This window comes from Schistocerca piceifrons, chromosome 2 (genome assembly GCF_021461385.2).
Source record: "Schistocerca piceifrons isolate TAMUIC-IGC-003096 chromosome 2, iqSchPice1.1, whole genome shotgun sequence".
NCBI classification, from domain to species: Eukaryota; Metazoa; Arthropoda; class Insecta; order Orthoptera; family Acrididae; genus Schistocerca; species Schistocerca piceifrons.
Genome location: NC_060139.1, coordinates 759,918,779 through 759,931,524, shown reverse-complemented (window position 1 = coordinate 759,931,524; position 12,746 = coordinate 759,918,779).

Genomic DNA, 12,746 nt, shown 5'->3' with positions numbered 1-12,746 from the left:
GATACACTGACGAAGATACAGTGGAGTTAGCAGGCTTCATAGTACTGGAAGGGAAACCAGGAGTTAAAGTGGGAAAGGAAAGACACGCACCTAGATGCTTTGGTATGGGGTTCACAGTAGACAAGAGATTCGAGGATGGCATAACTGAAATAAAGATCAGGTCAGAAAGAATATCAACACTGACATTTCAAGCAGGGAACAAAAAGTATACAATAATAAACGGACTAATGACAAGAACATTAAAGACAAGAAAGCTGCAGACAGTTTCTGGGAGGAGCTAGATAATACACTGAAAAACATACCATACAGACATGTAAAGATACTCGTAGGAGATTATAATGCACAGATTGGAAGAGAGAAGCAACATAAAGGAGTAGTGGGTGAGTACTCTGCGCACCAGCGGACAAACAAAAATGGAGAAATACTAATTGAACTGTGTCGAGAAAACGAAATGAGATTGATGACAACACACTTCAGGGCCAAACCGTGTAAGAAAAAGACATGGGCAAACACATGCACCGGCCTTGGGGAATTCCAAATTGACCACATAGCAATCAGCTGGACAAACGCTAAAGATATCATGAAGACAAAGGTCAGGAACAACACAAGAATAGAATCTGATCACTATCTCACAGAAGTTAAGTGCCTTTGGATTCCAAACAGGGACAAACTGCCACAGACGAATACAACAGAAAACATAAAGGTAGACAGAGACAAATTAAGACACAATCGATCCAGGTATGAGGAAGGAATTGAATCATTCAATGAATGGGACGACATGAAGCGAAATATTGTGAAACAGGCTGAACTATGGGGAGAGGAAGAAAAGAAACGGAAGCACTGGTGGTGGAAGAAGGGATGTGAGGAAGCGGTAGAGACTCGCAGGAAAGCCTGGAGGTACTGGAGCAGCAAGAACGACCTGGAAAAATGGGAAGTTTTCTTAGGAGCAAGAAAGGAAGCGGCCCGAACAATATGGACCAGAAGACAAAAGATGAAGCAGGAACTGGACAAGATTGAGACCAAATTCAGGAAAAACAACAATAGACACTTTTTCGGGAAATTCAAAAAGAGTCTGATCGGATACAAGGGTTGAGAGCTGTTTATAAGAGGTAAGAAAGGGGAGCTGGCTGTTAGTGCGAAGGAGAACTGTCGGATTCTTGCAGAGTACTTTCACGACCTGCTGAACTGCGAACCACCTGAAGACTAGCTGGACCTGGGGAGTGACACAGATGAGAGAGAGCCATGCCCTCCAACCAAGGATGAAGTCGCTCATGCCATAAGCGATCTAAAGAATAATAAGGTAACTGGAGAATATGATACAGCAGCCGAGATGATAAAGTGGGGAGGTAACAATGCTATAGACAACATGACCAACATAGTCCACCAGATTTGGGGAACTAAGAAGTTGCCAGAAGGATGGAAGAATGCAATAGTAGTAGCGATACATAAGAAGGGGGACAAGAGGGATTCTGACAACTATGGAGGAATATCGCTACTAGAGGTCGGATACAAGGTGCTGTTAAAATTATTGCTCAAGAGAGCTGAAGATCAGGTAGAAAGTACAGTTGGCGACTACCAAGCGGGATTCAGGAAGGGAAGGTTGTATAGAGCAGATATTTATCCTGAAGCAATTGATCGAACATAGGCCCCTAAAAGACAAAAAGACAGTAATAACCTTCGTGGACTTCACTAAGGCATATGACTCCATAGACAGGCAGACTCTTGTTAGGATCATGAAGAACAGAGTACTTAATGGAATTACACAAGAACTCATAAAAGAAATTCTGACAGACACAAAGGCAAGGGCGAGATTCAGAGGAGCACTTTCAGAAGAATTTGAGATCAAGACTGGTGTTAAACAAGGAGATGGATTGACACCGTTGTTGTTCAATATAGCACTGGACGAAGTTATCAGGCAGTGGAGAGCAATAAACGAGGAAATGGGAATACCAAAGACCCATGTGGAGGACAAGAAGGACAACAGGGCTCAAGTGGACTGCCTAGCCTTTGCAAATGACATAGCAATAATAAGTGAGACGGAAGAAGACACAAAGACACAACACGACAACTTAAGTAAGGTAGCCAGAAAGGTGGGACTGAGGATAGACTATAACAAGTCAAACACATTAAACACCACTGCAGACTGGGAAACACCGGAAGGCACTGTGCAAATGGTGCACAAATCGAAATACCCCGGAGAATTTATAACAGGAAGGAACAGGAGCAAGGAGGGAATAACAGAGAGGATAAAGAAGATGAAGTCAGCCTTCTGTATGACGAGAGAGATATACAATAAAAAGAATATATCCACAGAGTCAAAGATAAGCCACTACAAGGCAACGGTGAGGAATTTAGTATTATATACTGCTGAGACGATGACAGTAGGAAGAAATGGGGCAGAACAACTAGAGAAAGAAGAGAGAAAAATAATGATAAAAATAATAGATCCCAAAAGAGGTGGATGCGAAGACCTAGGGAGGACCTGTACCAGAACATGCGAACAATATCCGGCGAAATCACACTCAGAAGGAGAAAAGGACACTGAAGATCTCGGAAGAAGAGCGGGAGAGAAGAAGAGAAAGAATGAGAAAGTTCTGTGAGAAGAAGAGGAAAATGCAGTCCACGAAGCGGCTACCCGTGGTCCTACAGAGGCCGTAACGCAAGAAGAAGAAGAAGTAGATATAGTAGGGATCAGTCAAGTGAAATGGATAGAAGACAAGAATTTCTGGTCAGATCAGTAAAGAGTAATATTAACAGCAGCAGAAAATGGTATAACGGGACTAGGATTCGTTATGAATAGGAGGTGGGGCAGAGATTGTGTTACTGTGAACAGTTCAGTGATACGGTTGTTCTTATGAGAATCGATAGCAAACCAACACCGACAACGATAGTTCAGGTATATATGCCGACGACGCAAGCTTAAGATAAAGAGATAGTGAAAGTATATGAGGATATTGAAAGGATATTACAGTACGTAAAGGGAGACTGGAACGCAGTTGTAGGGGAAGGAGTAGAGGAAAACGTTACAAGAGAATATGGGCTTGGGACAAGGAATCAGAGAGGAGAAAGATTAACTGAGTTCTGCGACAAGTGTCTCAGTTACTAATAGCGAATATTCTGTTCAAGAATCACAAGAGGAGGAGGTATACTTGGAGAGGGATGGGTGATACGAGAAGATTTCAGTTAGATTACATCAAGCTCAGACAGAGATTTCGAAATCAGATACTGGGTTGTAAGGCGTACCCAGGAGCATATATAGACTCAGTTCACAATATAGTAGTGATGAAGAGTAGTCTGAAATTTAAGGCATTAGTCAGGAAGAATCAATACGCAAAGAAGTGTGATACAGAAGTACTAATGAATGACGAGGTACGCTTGACGTTCTCTAAGGCTATAGATACTGCAATAAGGAATGTCTCAGTAGGCAGTACAGTTGAAGAGGAATGGACATCTCTAAAGGGGCCATCACAGATGTTACAAAGAAAAACATATGTACAAAAATAAAAAGTGCGAAGGAACCATGGGTAACACAAGAAATTCAATTGATCGATGAATGCAGGAAGAACAAAAATGTTCCGGCAAACTCAGGAATACAGAAATAAGGGTCACTGAAGAATGAAATAAATAGGAAGTGCTGGGAAGCTAAGACGAAATGGCTGCACGGAAAATTTGAAGAAATCGAAAAAGAAATAATTGTCAGAAGAACGGACACAACATACAGGAAAGTGAAAACAATCTTCAATGACATTAAAACCAAGGGTGGCAACATTAAGAATGCAAAGGTAATTCGACTGTTAAATGCAGAGAAGAGAACGAATGGGAGGAAAGAATACATTGAAAGCATCTATGCGGGTGAAGATTTGTCTGATGTGAGAGAGAAAGGAACAGTGTGAGCGTGTGGGTGCTATTCTGTCATTCTGCGCAACGGATTAATCTGAGATGTACCCTTTACCCTGTGGCTCCTGCAAGATGCAATTTCCACCCCCACACTACTACAGAAGTCAGACATTCGCTCCTAACGTTCTAAAGAGAAATGCCTGAAAAACTTTCAGCAATAAATATCTTCTGGAGTCGTCCGCTGTAAGGAAATGAGACAAAAATTCACAAAATTTCTTACGTAAGTAGTAGGATACTTGGGTACTGGAGTGGTGCTAGTCAGTGTAAGAAAAACACGAAACTAACGAAAATTATTATTTATTTTGTTAAAATTCTGAGAAATGACAATGGCACTTTTAGTTATGAACTGATCAAGTTATTTCCAGGTTCTTTTCGGAATGTGAAGTTATCTCTTAAGGATAAGATTCGCTACTGAAATTTCTATACCAATTTTAAGATTGTTATTGACTTGGCAGAATGGCTGAGAGGCTACTCAACTTGAATAATTATCCGTTAGAATGTTGCTAGGTATGGTCGAGGCTGTCGCGTGTGAAATGCAGTGCAGTGTATTGTTACGGAGGAAAATATGGGCCTCGCAAGAGCCGTGCAGCACAATACCGTAAGCTGTCTGTGGCGCTCTGTGCTGACAAATAAGATAACTCTTGTTCTATCTGGATTGACCTTTGCCAATCAAACACTCCCTACGCCTTGATGAAGTCAAGCACTCCTATTCGCCTCTAGTCTAACTATTGGCATGGTGCTCTCGACAGAGGTGATCTCCCAATGAAGTACTGAGGAGAGACTTGTTCCTCGCTCTTTGGGTACACGTACGAGCGCACAGGCTCTCGTTACGTGTTCTCGCTCCAAGAGCGACAATGGAACTGCCCTCCCCACGCCAGACGTGAAGGGGTATATCTTTCGGTCTCTTCCATTATTCCTTCAGCTCAAGGCGTCAGGAATATCATCTGCCAATCAGCATTGCTCTTCTAAAACGGGAGAATGACGTTTCGTTTAAGGCGACCAATCCGGAAATCTGTAGCATCGGCGTTTGGCGTTTGCTGTCTCCCTGTGAAAACCTCTGAAACTGTGTGCTATGTTTGTAAAGAATGCGTAGGCTGGGTGCTCCCACACAATGTAGTGGAATTTGCTTTTAAGCCGAACACAGGGTCGTTCTTCCTTTCACTCTGACAAACGCTGTCTGGTCTACAGGCGGTCACCTCTGCATTTGGCGTTGACTCGTCCTCTGAAGGGACCTGCCCCCCGGTGTGCGGTTGCCTCTCCCGAACTAAAAGCTCCTGTGACCATCGTGTCTGGAATGTGTGTGTGTACGCCAGACTCGAGTATTTCAACCCCGGTGCGCATCCGCGATTTACTTCTTATTTGCATATCATTTACATGAATTCGTACAACATTGACTTTATCTTATCGAGTTTGGGTTCAAATGAGGCGGCCTGATGTGTGGAATATGATTGTGAGGGCGGAATATGTAAGCAATGAAGGTCAAGAGACCATGACATCTTACGACAGGAGTCGATTTAGAAGGGATAGGGGATCCAGTAATAGAATCAGAATTTAGAAGAGCATTCGAATCCTTAAGATCAAGTAAGGCAGAAGAGATACATAACATTCGCACAGAATTTCTAAAATCATTGAGGGAAGTATCAACGAACCGACTATTCTCGTTGGTGGGTAGAATGTATGAGTCTGGCGACATACCATCTGACTTTCGGAAAAATATCATCCACATAAATCCGAAGACTGCAAGAGCTGAGAAGTGCAAGAATTATCTGCTTAACAGCTCATTCATCCGAGTTGCTGACAAGAATAATACGCAGAAGAATGGAAAAGAAAATTGAGAATGTTGTAGATGAAGATCAGTTTGGCTTTACAAAAGGTAAAGGCACGAAGGAGGTAGTTGTGACGTTGCTGTTCATAATGAGTACAGAAAATGGATTGAGAGTTAATCTAAGAAAGACAAAAGCAAAGAGAAGTAGCAGAAGTGAGAACAGCGAGAAACTTAACATCAGGATTGATAGTCACATAGTAGATGAAGTTACAGAATTCACCTACCTAGGCAGTAAAATAACCAATGACGTAAGAGCAAGGCGGACATCAAAAGCAGACTAGCAATGAAAAAAAGGGCATTCCTGGAAATGAAAAGTCTACTAGTATCAAACATTGTCCTCAATTCGAGGAAGAAATTTCTGAGAACGTGCGTCTGGAGTAGTGCATTGTATTGTAGTGATACATGGACTGTGGTAAATCGGAACAGAAGAAAGTCGAAACATTTGAGATGTGGTGCTACAAGCGAATGCTGAAAATTAATAGACTGATAAGGTAAAATGGAAATATCGTGTGGCTACGGTCTCCCGTCGGGTAGACCGTTCGCCTGGTGCAGGTCTTTCGATTTGACGCCACTTCGGCGACCTGCGCGTCGATGGGGATGAAATGATGATGATTAGGACAACACAACACCCAGTCCCTGAGCGGAGAAAATCTCCGACCCATCCGGAAATCGAACCCGGGCTCTTAGGATTGACAGTCTGTCACGCTGACCACTCAGCTACCGGGGCGGACGACTGATAAGGTAAGGAATGAAGAGGCTCTACGCAGAATCGGAAAGAAAAGGAATGTGTGGAAAATGCTGATAAAGAGAAGGGCAGGATGAAAGGACATCTGTTAAGACATGAGGGAATGACTTCCATGGTACTAGAGGGAAATGTAGAGCGCAAAAACTGTAGAGGAAGACAGAGATTGGAATACATGCAGCAAATAATTGAGAACGTAGGTTGCAAGTGCTACTCTGAGAGGAACTCGTGGCGGGCCGCATCAAATCAGAAGACTGATGACGCCCCTCCCCCCCCCTCCCCCCCCCCCCCCAAAAAAAAGGAAAAAAAGGCAGAGATGCAGTCTTTCGTCGCTACTTTTCGTTCTGAACATAGAAACAATGACGAAAATAAGTGAAAGATTCAAGAGTGAGATTATAATTCAGAGTGCGACCATATCAGTAAGATTCGCTGACGACTTTGCTATCCTCACAGAAAGTGTAGAAAAATCACAGAGTCTGTTGGCTGGATGAACAGAGAGCCGACTAACGAAAGACGAAAATAATGAGAATTATGAGAAACGGGAATAACGTGAAAGTTAAGAGCAAAATTGGTGATCACGATGTAGACGATATTAAAGGTTTGTGCTGTCTTGGAAACAAGATAATACACGACGGACGAAGTAAAGAGGACATAATAACCACACTAGCACATGCAAAGAGAGCGTTCCTTGCGAAAGAAGTCTGTTAGTATCAAACACAGACTTTTATTTGAGGAAGAAATGTATGATAATGAACGTTTGGAGCACAGCGTTCTGCGGAAGTGAACCATGGACTTTTGGAAGACCGGAACGGAAGAGAATTGAGTCATTTGGGGTTGTGGTGTGCAGAAGTATGTTGAAAACTGGGTGTGCTGATAAGGTAAGGAATGGGGAGCTTTTCCACAGAATCGGCAAAGAAAGTAACTTATGAAAAATTGAGACAATAAGAGGGATAGGATGGTAGGACATCTGTTACGACATCACAAATAGCGTGTGTGGCACTGCAAGTGTCTGTAGATGGTAAAAACCGTAGGTGAAGACAGAGACTGAGATACAGCCAACAAATAACTGAAGACACAGGGTGCAAGTGTTACTCCAAGATGAATATGTTGGCCCAGGAGAGGAATTCGTGGCGGGTCGTATCCAAACAACCAGAAGACTGATGGAAAAAAAACTGGAGACCTAAAAACGACGGAGAGGCTTCGTCCCCGCCGTTGCTCTCAATGGTACACAATCCCACAACAGCCGACAGCAGACCATTCACCTCACCGCCGCCTCACACCGAATTCAGGGTTATTGTGCGGTTCGGCCCCCAGTGGACCCCCCATTGCCCCCCCCCCCCCCCCCCCCCGCCGCCCAACCCCACAGGAACGTCTCACACCAGACGATTGTAACCAACCCCAAATGTGGTAGAGTAATTATGGTGTACGCCTAAGTGGAGACTGTTTGCGCAGCAATCGCCGATATAGTGTATTGCGGCGGAATGAGGGGAACCAACCCGCATTCGCCGAGGCAGATGGAAAACCGTCTTAAAAACCATCCACAGACTGGCCGGCACACCAGACCTCGACACTAATCCGCCGGGCGGATTCGAGCCAGGGCCCGGCACACCTTCCCTCTCGGAAAGCAGTGCGTCAGACTGCACGGCTAACGGGGCGGGCTTAAATTGATCATAGTGTTTTTTTTTTTTTTTTGGTCATCAGACTGCTGACTGGTTTGATGCGGCTCGCCACGAATTCCTTTCCTGTGCTAACCTCTTCATCTCAGAGTAGCACTTGCAACCTACGTCCTCAATTATTTGCTTGACGTATTCCAATCTCTGTCTTCCTCTACAGTCTTTGCCCTCTACAGCTCCCTCTAGTACCATGGAAGTCATTCCCTCATGTCTTAGCAGATGTCCTATCATCCGATCCCTTCTCCTTATCACTGTTTTCCACATATTCCTTTCCTCTCCGATTCTGCGTAGAACCTCCTCATTCCCTACCTTATCAGTCCACCTAATTTTCAACATTCGTCTATAGTACTACATCCCAAATGCTTCGATTCTCTTCTGTAACGGTTTTCTCACAGTCCATGTTTCACTACCATACAATGCTGTACTCAAGACGTACATCCTCACAAATTTCTTCCTCAAATTAAGGCCGGTATTTGATATTAGTAGACTTCTCTTGGCCAGAAATGCCTTTTTTGCCATAGCGAGTCTGCTTTTGATGTCCTCCTTGCTCCGTCCGTCATTGGTTATTTTACTGCCTAGGTAGCAGAATTCCTTAACTTCATTGACTTCGTGACCATCAATCCTGATGTTAAGTTTCTCGCTGTTCCCATTTCTACTACTTCTCATTGCCTTCGTCTTTCGCCGATTTACTCTCAAACCATACTGTGTACTCATTAGACTGTTCATTCTGTTCAGCAGATCATTTAATTCTTCTTCACTTTCACTCAGGATAGCAATGTCATCAGCGAATCGTATCATTGATATCCTTTTACCTTGTATTTTAATTGCACTCCTGAACCTTTCTTTTAATTTCCATCATTGCTTCCTCGATGTACAGATTGAAGAGTAGGGGTGAAAGGATACAGCCTTGTCTTACACCCTTCTTAATACGAGCACTTCGTTCTTGATCGTCCTCTCTTATTATTCCCTCTTGGTTGTTGTACATATTGTATATGACCCGTCTCTCCCTATAGCTTACCCGTACTTTTTTCAGAATCTCGAACAGCTTGCACCATTTTATTTTGTCGAACGCTTTTTCAACGTCGACAAATCCTATGAAAGTGTCTTGATTTTTCTTTAGCCTTGACTCTCTCGTCCCTTTACTTTTCTTAAAGCCAAACTGATCGTCACCTAGCGCATTCTCAACTTTCTTTTCCATTCTTCTGTATATTATTCTTGTAAGCAGCTTCGATGCATGAGCTGTTAAGCTGATTGTGCGATAATTCTCGCACTTGTCAGCTCTTGCCGTCTTCGGAATTGTGTGGATGATGCTTTTCCGAAAGTCAGATGGTATATCGCCAGACTCATATATTCTACACACCAACGTGAATAGTCGTTTTGTTGCCACTTCCCCCAATGATTTTGGAAATTCTGATGGAATGTTATCCATCCCTTCTGCCTTATTTGACCGTAAGTCCTCCAAAGCTCTTTTAAATTCCGATTCTAATACAGGATCCCCTATCTCTTCTAAATCGACTCCTGTTTCTTCTTCTATCACATCAGACAAATCTTCGTCCTCATAGAGGCTTTCAATGTATTCTTTCCACCTATCTGCTCTCTCCTCTGCATTTAACAGTGGAATTCCCGTTGCACTCCTAATGTTACCACCGTTGCTTTTAATGTCACCAAAGGTTGTTTTGACTTTCCTGTATGCTGAGTCTGTCCTTCCGACAATCATATCTTTTTCGATGTCTTCACATTTTTCCTGCAGCCATTTCGTCTTAGCTTCCCTGCACTTCCTATTTATTTCATTCCTCAGCGACTTGTATTTCTGTATTCCTGATTTTCCCGGAACGTGTTTGTACTTCCTCCTTTCAGCAATCAACTGAAGTATTTCTTCTGTTACCCATGGTTTCTTCGCAGCTACCTTCTTTGTACCTATGTTTTCCTTCCCAACTTCTGTGATGGCCCTTTTTATAGATGTCCATTCCTTTTGAACTGTACTGCCTACTGCGCTAGTCCTTATTGCTGTATCTATAGCGTTAGAGAACTTCAAACGTATCTCGTCATTCCTTAGTACTTCCGTATCCCACTTCTTTGCGTACTGATTCTTCCTGACTAATGTCTTAAACTTCAGCCTACTCTTCATCACTACTATATTGTGATCTGAGTCTATATCTGCTCCTGGGTACGCCTTACAATCCAGTATCTGATTTCGGAATCTCTGTCTGACCATGATGTAATCTAATTGAAATCTTCCCGTATCTCCCGACCTTTTCCAAGTATACCTCCTCCTCTTGTGATTATTGAACAGGTTATTCGCTATTACTAGCTGAAACTTGTTACAGAACCCAATTAATCTTTCTCCTCTTTCATTCCTTGTCCCAAGCCCATATTATCCTGTAACCTTTTCTTATACTCCTTCCCCTACAACTGCATTCCAGTCGCCCATGACTATTAGATTTTCGTCCCCATTTACATACTGCATTACCCTTTTAATATCCTCATACACTTTCTCTATCTGTTCATCTTCAGCTTGCGACGTCGGCATGTATACCTGAACTATCGTTGTCGGTGTTGGTCTGCTGTCGATTTTGATTAGAACAACCCGGTCACTGAACTGTTCACTGTAACACACCCTCTGCCCTAACTTCCTATTCATAACGAATCCTACATCTGTTATACCATTTTCTGCTGCTGTTGATATTACCCGGTACTCATCTGACCACAAATCCTTGTCTTCCTTCCACTTCACTTCACTGACCCCTACTATATCTAGATTGAGCCTATGCATTTCCCTTTTCAGATTTTCTAGTTTCCCTACCACGTTCAAGCTTCTGACAATCCACGTCCCGACTCGTAGAACGTTATCCTTTCGTTGATTATTCAATCTTTTTCTCATAGGGTTATGTTTTCATTTTCGATAGTGTTTTACGGGGTGGAGAGAATGTCTGATCTGTGTTGCCACACGGCTAGCGCGTTTCATGCCTAACCGTCTGAGTTGCAGGTTACATAATTATCTAACGGCTTCCAGAGGCACAAAAAATTTGATTTTCTGTGTTTCGTATAGTTATTGACCGAATTTAAAAATTTAAAATGCTTTCATAATCTATTCTTTAGGAACTACAATCTTATGTGAAAGATTTAACACAATAAGACAAGTATCAGAGTTGGAAACTATGTATATGTCTCACTAAATGCAAATATCCAGACTGTACTCATTCAGAGTGTGAAAATGAGAGCAATTACTGGCTTGCAACAAACGTTACACGTAATTCCAATCCACAACGAAACATTTGCTTTCTTCCATCCCCCCTTCCCCGCTCCTGCGCCCTGTCCTCTCCAGAATGGGATGAAAGGAAAAAAAATATTGTTCATTACGTTTTCAATGTACATGCAGGAAAACTGAGGCGTTGAGCATGACATTTAGTTTATTACTTTTTTACTACTTACTCTGCATGGTGTCTCAAACATTTTGGGTCAAATTGAAACAGGTGATAGTTTGTCCACAACCGATTATACTGAGACAGGGGACGGATGATCTGAATTTCATGTTTATTGTCTTATGGACATACACATTGTACACAGCATAACAGAAACGTAGTTCATAGTAGTTGTTCAAAGCGACGACTGCCAGTCTCAGTGCATATATTGCTAAGTGTGCTCGCACTGGGACAGAGGGAGTTTGAGAGCTACGTTCACGTCCGTCAATTGAATATCCACCACAGTGCTTTAGTGCTGAACTTCGTACAGTTGTTATTGTTCACAGAGGAGGCGTCACTTACCCAGGAAGATGTTTTCAGCAGCACAGTACAGCAGTCTGGAGTGAGGACCATCTCCACACCACCTACGTCGGTGGCCACCAGCAGTGATTCTCTGCCAACGTATGTCCAAGATCAGGACCGTACTTGCTGTCTCCCCTTAAACGCATTCATGTTACCTCAAGTTCTAGGAGAGCTTGCCCCTTGATGTCCACGAAAGGATGTGCTTTCAACACGTCGGTGCACCAGCCCACTTCGATGTTAATGTCTGCAAGCATGTGAATAAGACGTACCCTCATCGTTGGATTGGAAGGGGCGGTCCTGTCCGATGGCCTGTGCGGTCGTCTGATCTCATACCTTTGGACTTTATCTTCTAGGTTTACGTCAACACATTGGTCTTTTAAATCCCCGTATAAACAGATGAAGACCTGCTTGCTAGGGTGAGGCTGCCTGTGTCCTGGTACAACTTACACCATAGACATTTGAGATACTGCAACTGAGCGTCATGTGCCGTTGACTTGCGTGCATTGAGACTGGCACTCGTCACTTTGAACGATTACTATGAGCTATATTGTTGTTATGCTGTGTGCGCTAGTGTTTGTGCATATCATAATGAGTATGTGTTTCCGACCAAAACTTAACTGTCTCAGTATAATCGGTTGTGGACGCATTATGAGCTGTTTCAGTTTTACCCAAAAGGTTTGAGACACCCTATATTCCCAACACGTTTTGCAGACAGTAGCCTCACACAAGACTCAATGTACCAGCTAGATTATATCGTTGTACGACACGTATTTCGGAAGATACTATGTTTAATACAAGGCAGGTAGATTCTTTCAAGAATCTGGAGTGAGGAATTACTTCTATAG